The sequence below is a fragment of the Lissotriton helveticus genome, chromosome 5_1 (genome assembly GCF_964261635.1).
Source record: "Lissotriton helveticus chromosome 5_1, aLisHel1.1, whole genome shotgun sequence".
NCBI lineage: Eukaryota > Metazoa > Chordata > Amphibia > Caudata > Salamandridae > Lissotriton > Lissotriton helveticus.
In genome coordinates this window covers 2,020,479,819-2,020,489,298 of record NC_136065.1, presented here as the reverse complement: position 1 = coordinate 2,020,489,298, position 9,480 = coordinate 2,020,479,819, and positions in this window count along the sequence as shown.

The following is a 9,480-nucleotide window of genomic DNA, read 5'->3' as shown; positions in this document are numbered from 1 at the left end:
GTGGTGGGGGACGGTGGTTCTGTCGTTGCGTGCGTCGGTTGAGTGCTGAAGCTGTTGTGGATGTCCGCGATCTTGTTGTGGAAGTAGGAGGCGAGGGAGTTGCAGAGGTCTTGCGAAGGGGTGATGTTGTTGTTTCCGGCGTTGGGGTTGGAGAGCTCTTTCACGATGTTGAAGAGTTCCTTGCTGTTGTGTGCGTTGTTGTCCAGTCGTTCCTTGAATGCGGTTTTCTTGGTTGCGTGGATCAGTTGGTGGTGTTTTCGGGTGGCGAGCTTGAGGGCAGTCATGTTGTCCGGTGTTGGGTCTCTGCGCCAGGTTTTCTCGAGTGCTCTGCAGTTCTTCTTGGAGCTCTTGAGTTCGTCGTTAAACCATGGGGCTTTCTTGCTGCTGGGTCTGCTCGGTGGGGTCTTCAGAGGGGCGAGGTCGTCTGCGCAGTCGCTGATCCATTTCGTGAGGTTGGTGGCCGCTTGGCTGGGGTTCGTTGTGCTGGTGGGAGGCTTCTTGCTCAGTGAAGTTGCGAGCTGGTCGGCTGTGATCTTGTTCCAGCTTCTGCGGGGAACCTGTTGCTGGTGGTGGTGGAGCGTGGTCCTTCTGAAGCTGAAGTGGACGCAGCTGTGGTCCGTCCAGTGGAGTCCCGTGGCGTGGCTGAAGGTGATGTCCTTGCTGGAGGAGAAGATCGGGTCGAGTGTGTGTCCGGCGTAGTGGGTGGGGGTGTTCACCAGTTGCTTGAGTCCGAGGTTGGCGAGGTTGTCCATCAGGGTGGTGGTGTTGCGGTCGTTTTTGTTCTCCAGGTGGAAGTTGAGGTCCCCGAGGAGGATGGAGTCAGCGGAGAGGAGGGCGTGCGGGCTGATGAAGTCGGCGATGTCTTCGCTGAATTGTGTGCGTGGTCCCGGGGGTCTGTAGATGAGGGTGCCTCTGAGGGTTGTCTTGGGGTTGATGTGGATCTGGAAGTGCAGGTGTTCGGCGGGTGCGAGGGTGTCATCGGCGTTGGTCGTGATGCGGATGGTGTTCCTGTGGATGATGGCGATGCCTCCTCCTGTCTGGTTGACGCGGTCCCTCCGGATGATCTTGTAGCCGTCCGGGATGGCGATGTCGATGTCGGGCGCTGAGGAGGCGTTCATCCAGGTTTCCGTGAGGAAGGCGACGTCTGGGGCTGTGGTTTCGCGCAGGTTCCAGAGCTCGACGGCGTGTCTGTGGTATAAAAGACTGTGGTATAAAAGACTGTTCGCCACGGAATGAAGTAGCAGTCTCCTAAGAATATACTTCTGTACTTCTTGGATAACTGTGCTTAGCTGCAGCTAATAAACCTGATTTTCTACGCCTAACAGAGTGTCTCGTGTCTCTGTCTGATAAGGCAGGTAAACCCGGAGATATCAGGCGTGCCCTGCGCCGCTAGGCCCATAAGGCCCAGTTCTCCAAGCCCGAACTGCCAAGCCATGCCTTCCCTGGACCGGAAACAAGCTTCCGAGGACCGGTTTCTGGCATTCAAGCCGTCTTCAGCCTGGCTTGCTTGAATCCAGTGGCAAAGTTAGCAAGGGACTCACGTCTGAGCATACCCTGCCAACTTATGGCGAACAAAGCAAAACCAAAGGAAATGATGGACGGAGCGTTGACACTACAAGCACTCTCCCCCAGTCAACTGTTCTGGGTTTAATCCATCACCATTCTTTAGCCCACTCTGCCACCCCAGTTCAGATATGGCCATATGCAAATCAGTCTGACCCTGTGCCTCATGGGAACAGTCCAGCCCGAACTGCCAAGCCATGCCTTCCCTGGACCGGAAACAAGCTTCCGAGGACCGGTTTCTGGCATTCCAGCTGTCTTCAGCCCGGCTTGCTTGAATCCAGTGGCAAAGTGAGCAAGGGACTCACGTCTGAGCCTACCCTGCCAACTTATGGTGAACAAAGCAAAACCAAAGGAAATGATGGACGGAGCGTTGACAATACAAGCACTCACCCCCAGTCAACTGATCTGGGTTTAATCCATCAATATTCTTTAGCCCACTCTGCCACCCCAGTTCAGACATGGCCATATGCAAATCAGTCTGACCCTGTGCCTCATGGGAACAGTCCAGCCAGAACTGCCAAGCCATGCCTTCCCTGGACCGGAAACAAGCTTTAGAGGACCGGTTTCTGGCATTCCAGCTGTCTTCAGCCCGGCTTGCTTGAATCCAGTGGCAAAGTGAGCAAGGGACTCACGTCTGAGCCTACCCTGCCAACTTATGGTGAACAAAGCAAAACCAAAGGAAATGATGGACGGAGCGTTGACAATACAAGCACTCACCCCCAGTCAACTGATCTGGGTTTAATCCATCAATATTCTTTAGCCCACTCTGCCACCCCAGTTCAGACATGGCCATATGCAAATCAGTCTGACCCTGTGCCTCATGGGAACAGTCCAGCCAGAACTGCCAAGCCATGCCTTCCCTGGACCGGAAACAAGCTTTAGAGGACCGGTTTCTGGCATTCCAGCTGTCTTCAGCCCGGCTTGCTTGAATCCAGTGGCAAAGTGAGCAAGGGACTCACGTCTGAGTATACCCTGCCAACTTATGGTGAACAAAGCAAAACCAAAGGAAATGATGGACGGAGCGTTGACAATACAAGCACTCACCCCCAGTCAACTGATCTGGGTTTAATCCATCAATATTCTTTAGCCCACTCTGCCACCCCAGTTCAGACATGGCCATATGCAAATCAGTCTGACCCTGTGCCTCATGGGAACAGTCCAGCCAGAACTGCCAAGCCATGCCTTCCCTGGACCGGAAACAAGCTTTAGAGGACCGGTTTCTGGCATTCCAGCTGTCTTCAGCCCGGCTTGCTTGAATCCAGTGGCAAAGTGAGCAAGGGACTCACGTCTGAGCATACCCTGCCAACTTATGGTGAACAAAGCAAAACCAAAGGAAATGATGGACGGAGCGTTGACGATAGAAGCACTCACCCCTAGTCAACTGATCTGGGTTTAATCCATCACCATTCTTTAGCCAACTCTGCCACCCCAGTTCAGACATGGCCATATGCAAATCAGTCTGACCCTGTGCCTCATGGGAACAGTCCAGGCCGAACTGACAAGCCATGCCTTCCCTGGACCGGAAACAAGCTTCCGAGGACCGGTTTCTGGCATTCCAGCCGTCTTCAGACCGGCTTGCTTGAATCCAGTGGCAAAGTGAGCAAGGGACTCACGTCTGAGCATACCCTGCCAACTTATGGCGAACAAAGCAAAACCAAAGGAAATGATGGATGGAGCGTTGACAATACAAGCACTCACCCCTAGTCAACTGATCTGGGTTTAATCCATCACCATTCTTTAGCCCACTCTGCCACCCCAGTTCAAACATGGCCATATGCAAATCAGTCTGACCCTGTGCCTCATAGGAACAGTCCAGCCCGAACTGCCAAGCCATGCCTTCCCTGGACCGGAAACAAGCTTCCGAGGACCGGTTTCTGGCATTCCAGCCGTCTTCAGCCCGGCTTGCTTGAATCCAGTGGCAAAGTGAGCAAGGGACTCACGTCTGAGCATACCCTGCCAACTTATGGCGAACAAAAAAAAAACCAAAGGAAATGACGGACGGAGCGTTGACAATACAAGCACTCACCCCCAGTCAACTGATCTGGGTTTAATCCATCACCATTCTTTAGCCCACTCTGCCACCCCAGTTCAGACATGGCCATATGCAAATCAGTCTGACCCTGTGCCTCATGGGAACAGTCCGGCCCGAACTGCCAAGCCATGCCTTCCCTGGACCAGAAACAAGCTTCCGAGGACCGGTTTCTGGCATTCCAGCCGTCTTCAGCCCGGCTTGCTTGAATCCAGAGGCAAAGTGAGCAAGGGACTCACGTCTGAACATACCCTGCCAACTTATGGCGAAAAAAGCAAAACCAAAGGAAATGATGGACGGAGCGTTGACAATACAAGCACTCACCCCCAGTCAACTGATCTGGGTTTAATCCATCACCATTCTTTAGCCCACTGTGCCACCCCAGTTCAGACATGGCCATATGCACATCAGTCTGACCCTGTGCCTCATGGGAACAGTCCAGCGCGAACTGCCAAGCCATGCCTTCCCTGGACCGGAAACAAGCTTCCGAGGACCGGTTTCAGGCATTCCAGTCGTCTTCAGCCTGGCTTTCTTGAATCCAGTGGCAAAGTGAGCAAGGGACTCACGTCTGAGCATTTCCTGCCAACTTATGGCAAACAAAGCAAAACCAAAGGAAATGATGGACGGAGCGTTGACAATACAAGCACTCACCCCTAGTCAACTGATCTGGGTTTAATCTATCACCATTCTTTAGCCCACTCTGCCACCCCAGTTCAAACATGGCCATATGCAAATCAGTCTGACCCTGTGCCTCATGGGAACACTTCAGCCCGAACTGCCAACCATGCCTTCCCTGGACCGGAAACAAGCTTCTGAGGACCGGTTTCTGGCATTCCAGCCGTCTTCAGCCCGGCTTGCTTGAATCCAGTGGCAAAGTGAGCAAGGGACTCACGTCTGAGCATACCCTGCCAACTTATGGCGAACAAAAAAAAAACCAAAGGAAATGACGGACGGAGCGTTGACAATACAAGCACTCACCCCCAGTCAACTAATCTGGGTTTAATCCATCACCATTCTTTAGCCCACTCTGCCACCCCAGTTCAGACATGGCCATATGCAAATCAGTCTGACCCTGTGCCTCATGGGAACAGTCCGGCCCGAACTGCCAAGCCATGCCTTCCCTGGACCAGAAACAAGCTTCGGAGGACCGGTTTCTGGCATTCCAGCCGTCTTCAGCCCGGCTTGCTTGAATCCAGAGGCAAAGTGAGCAAGGGACTCACGTCTGAACATACCCTGCCAACTTATGGCGAAAAAAGCAAAACCAAAGGAAATGATGGACGGAGCGTTGACAATACAAGCACTCACCCCCAGTCAACTGATCTGGGTTTAATCCATCACCATTCTTTAGCCCACTGTGCCACCCCAGTTCAGACATGGCCATATGCACATCAGTCTGACCCTGTGCCTCATGGGAACAGTCCAGCGCGAACTGCCAAGCCATGCCTTCCCTGGACCGGAAACAAGCTTCCGAGGACCGGTTTCAGGCATTCCAGTCGTCTTCAGCCTGGCTTTCTTGAATCCAGTGGCAAAGTGAGCAAGGGACTCACGTCTGAGCATTTCCTGCCAACTTATGGCAAACAAAGCAAAACCAAAGGAAATGATGGACGGAGCGTTGACAATACAAGCACTCACCCCTAGTCAACTGTTCTGGGTTTAATCTATCACCATTCTTTAGCCCACTCTGCCACCCCAGTTCAAACATGGCCATATGCAAATCAGTCTGACCCTGTGCCTCATGGGAACACTTCAGCCCGAACTGCCAACCATGCCTTCCCTGGACCGGAAACAAGCTTCTGAGGACCGGTTTCTGGCATTCCAGCCGTCTTCAGCCCGGCTTGCTTGAATCCAGTGGCAAAGTGAGCAAGGGACTCACGTCTGAGCATACCCTGCCAACTTATGGCGAACAAAAAAAAAACCAAAGGAAATGACGGACGGAGCGTTGACAATACAAGCACTCACCCCCAGTCAACTGATCTGGGTTTAATCCATCACCATTCTTTAGCCCACTCTGCCACCCCAGTTCAGACATGGCCATATGCAAATCAGTCTGACCCTGTGCCTCATGGGAACAGTCCGGCCCGAACTGCCAAGCCATGCCTTCCCTGGACCAGAAACAAGCTTCCGAGGACCGGTTTCTGGCATTCCAGCCGTCTTCAGCCCGGCTTGCTTGAATCCAGAGGCAAAGTGAGCAAGGGACTCACGTCTGAACATACCCTGCCAACTTATGGCGAAAAAAGCAAAACCAAAGGAAATGATGGACGGAGCGTTGACAATACAAGCACTCACCCCCAGTCAACTGATCTGGGTTTAATCCATCACCATTCTTTAGCCCACTGTGCCACCCCAGTTCAGACATGGCCATATGCACATCAGTCTGACCCTGTGCCTCATGGGAACAGTCCAGCGCGAACTGCCAAGCCATGCCTTCCCTGGACCGGAAACAAGCTTCCGAGGACCGGTTTCAGGCATTCCAGTCGTCTTCAGCCTGGCTTTCTTGAATCCAGTGGCAAAGTGAGCAAGGGACTCACGTCTGAGCATTTCCTGCCAACTTATGGCAAACAAAGCAAAACCAAAGGAAATGATGGACGGAGCGTTGACAATACAAGCACTCACCCCTAGTCAACTGTTCTGGGTTTAATCTATCACCATTCTTTAGCCCACTCTGCCACCCCAGTTCAAACATGGCCATATGCAAATCAGTCTGACCCTGTGCCTCATGGGAACACTTCAGCCCGAACTGCCAACCATGCCTTCCCTGGACCGGAAACAAGCTTCTGAGGACCGGTTTCTGGCATTCCAGCCGTCTTCAGCCCGGCTTGCTTGAATCCAGTGGCAAAGTGAGCAAGGGACTCACGTCTGAGCATACCCTGCCAACTTATGGCGAACAAAAAAAAACCAAAGGAAATGACGGACGGAGCGTTGACAATACAAGCACTCACCCCCAGTCAACTGATCTGGGTTTAATCCATCACCATTCTTTAGCCCACTCTGCCACCCCAGTTCAGACATGGCCATATGCAAATCAGTCTGACCCTGTGCCTCATGGGAACAGTCCGGCCCGAACTGCCAAGCCATGCCTTCCCTGGACCAGAAACAAGCTTCCGAGGACCGGTTTCTGGCATTCCAGCCGTCTTCAGCCCGGCTTGCTTGAATCCAGAGGCAAAGTGAGCAAGGGACTCACGTCTGAACATACCCTGCCAACTTATGGCGAAAAAAGCAAAACCAAAGGAAATGATGGACGGAGCGTTGACAATACAAGCACTCACCCCCAGTCAACTGATCTGGGTTTAATCCATCACCATTCTTTAGCCCACTGTGCCACCCCAGTTCAGACATGGCCATATGCACATCAGTCTGACCCTGTGCCTCATGGGAACAGTCCAGCGCGAACTGCCAAGCCATGCCTTCCCTGGACCGGAAACAAGCTTCCGAGGACCGGTTTCAGGCATTCCAGTCGTCTTCAGCCTGGCTTTCTTGAATCCAGTGGCAAAGTGAGCAAGGGACTCACGTCTGAGCATTTCCTGCCAACTTATGGCAAACAAAGCAAAACCAAAGGAAATGATGGACGGAGCGTTGACAATACAAGCACTCACCCCCAGTCAACTGATCTGGGTTTAATCTATCACCATTCTTTAGCCCACTCTGCCACCCCAGTTCAGACATTGCCATATGCAAATCAGTCTGACCCTGTGCCTCATGGGAACACTTCAGCCCGAACTGCCAACCATGCCTTCCCTGGACCGGAAACAAGCTTCTGAGGACCGGTTTCTGGCATTGCAGTACTCACGAGGATGGGATTTGGACCAGGTCTTATACAGTGGATACGCCTCCCACACTACAAACCTATGGCACAAGTCGTTGTCAACAACAAACATAATTGGACACCTTTCAACTCAGTCATGGGACCCGCCAGGGGTGTCCTCTCTCTCCCCCACTATTTGTGCTGGCCCTGGAACCCCTTGTGACATAGATCCAGAGATATCCAGTTATACCCGGACTGCGATGGGCCCCTGATTGGGAAGATAGTATTTCCCTCTACACAGATGACATACTGCTGTACCTTGCCTCCCCCAAGAAATCCCTGGTTGTGGTCCTTGACATCCAGGCTATATTTGGCAGGTACTCCGTCAGGGTCAACTGGCAGAAATCCCTCCTTTATGCCCTCAGGGGAGACCCGCCCAGGCCACCGTGAATTTGCCCAATACAAATTACTACAGAAGGTTTTAAATATTTGGGAATATATTTATCTTCCTAGGTCGGACACTCCAGTATACCCGTAACCTCGTCCCACCACTGCAGAGGCTCTAACGAGATATAACTAGCTGGAAAACACTTCCTCTCTCGATGTTGGGCAAAGCAGCTCTTTTTAAAATGATGTCGCTACCCCGGTTTTTATATGCGTTGCAGAACTCATCTGATCCTGTCCCTAACTCATATTTTAGAGAAATTGAAGGGCTCCAGCGAAATCTACTGTGGGACGGGAAACCGCTCATCACACTACACAAACTCACACTCAACTGGTATGATGGGGGCATCAGCCTAACAGACATTAAGAAATATTATTGGGCAGAACACCTTGCGGCTATTAACCACGGCATATATGGACGACCTGATGATCCCGGATATTACATGGATAGGTGGCTCCTCCCCGGGGGAGACTTACAATTGGGTGCTCTATTCAAAACCAGGTAGATATCCACTTAGGGGCCCTACTAAACATTCGGCTGACATCTGGCATGCAGCCAACAGATCGCTTGGATGGGGGCAGAAACCCACACAAGCAACTCCGTTGTGGGACTCCCAAACGTTGGGTGACCTATGGAGATCAAAGGTATTTGACAAATAGGAACTTATTGGGACTCGCGTATCAGGGACTTCTGGGACAAGGACGAGGTGAAGCCATTTACTACATTTAAACCCCAACACGAGTTAGTGAATTTGGAACGTATTTGCTACGCACAGGCCCATCATGCACTTCAATCACTTCTTCCAAAGGGATCCTCCCCTCCTGACGCTTCTCCCCTGGAGGACAGAATACTTGATGGTCATTTACCCCAAAAAACTATATCTTTAATATATAAAAAACTGATAAACAACATGGAAAACCCCCTCCACGTACCATGGGAAAAATGGGTGAGGGACGGGATTGAAACGGACGATGAGGAGTGGCAGGAAGAGGTGTCCTCCCCAAGAATAGTCACGATCCCAGCACGCCTTAGATTTATACAGCTCAAAATCCTCCACAGAGTCTATGTCACGGGGTCTCGACTGCTACATATGGCAGAATCCGGGGGGACTGTAGAAGGGGGTGCACTCAGCTAGGCACAATTTTCCATATAATTTGGGACTGCGAACATATCCAATCCTACTGGCGAAGGTACATGATGTAATCAGCGAAGTACTAATAGTCATTCTCCGTCCGGAGGCTCGTAGATGCCTCCTAAACATCTGGGAGCCCACAGACCTAAATATTCATCAAACGCAATGGGTTACTCTAGGGCTAATGGTAGCCAAAAGAAATATAGCACAGCTTAGGGGAGCAGTACATGCACCCACAATTGTAGACTGGGAAAAAAGACCTTGATTGGTGCATGTACAGAGAAAAGACAGTCTACATAGCCCGAGGATGCCCCAAAAAATGGTCCAAAGTTTGGAACCCATAGAATTCTTATCGGGGGAATATATGTACCCCGCCCCGTAGCATTGAGTATGATGATGCCCCTACTCCGTAGCATCCAATGAAAAGTAATGTATTTGTGATCGCCGTCTGTCTCCATTGTATACACACCTGCTAGATCCTCTGTACTGTATGTTTTATGTCGATGATTGTTAATAAAAAGAAGTATAAAAAGAAAGAATGAGGAACACAGAGGCAAACAAATAAACAT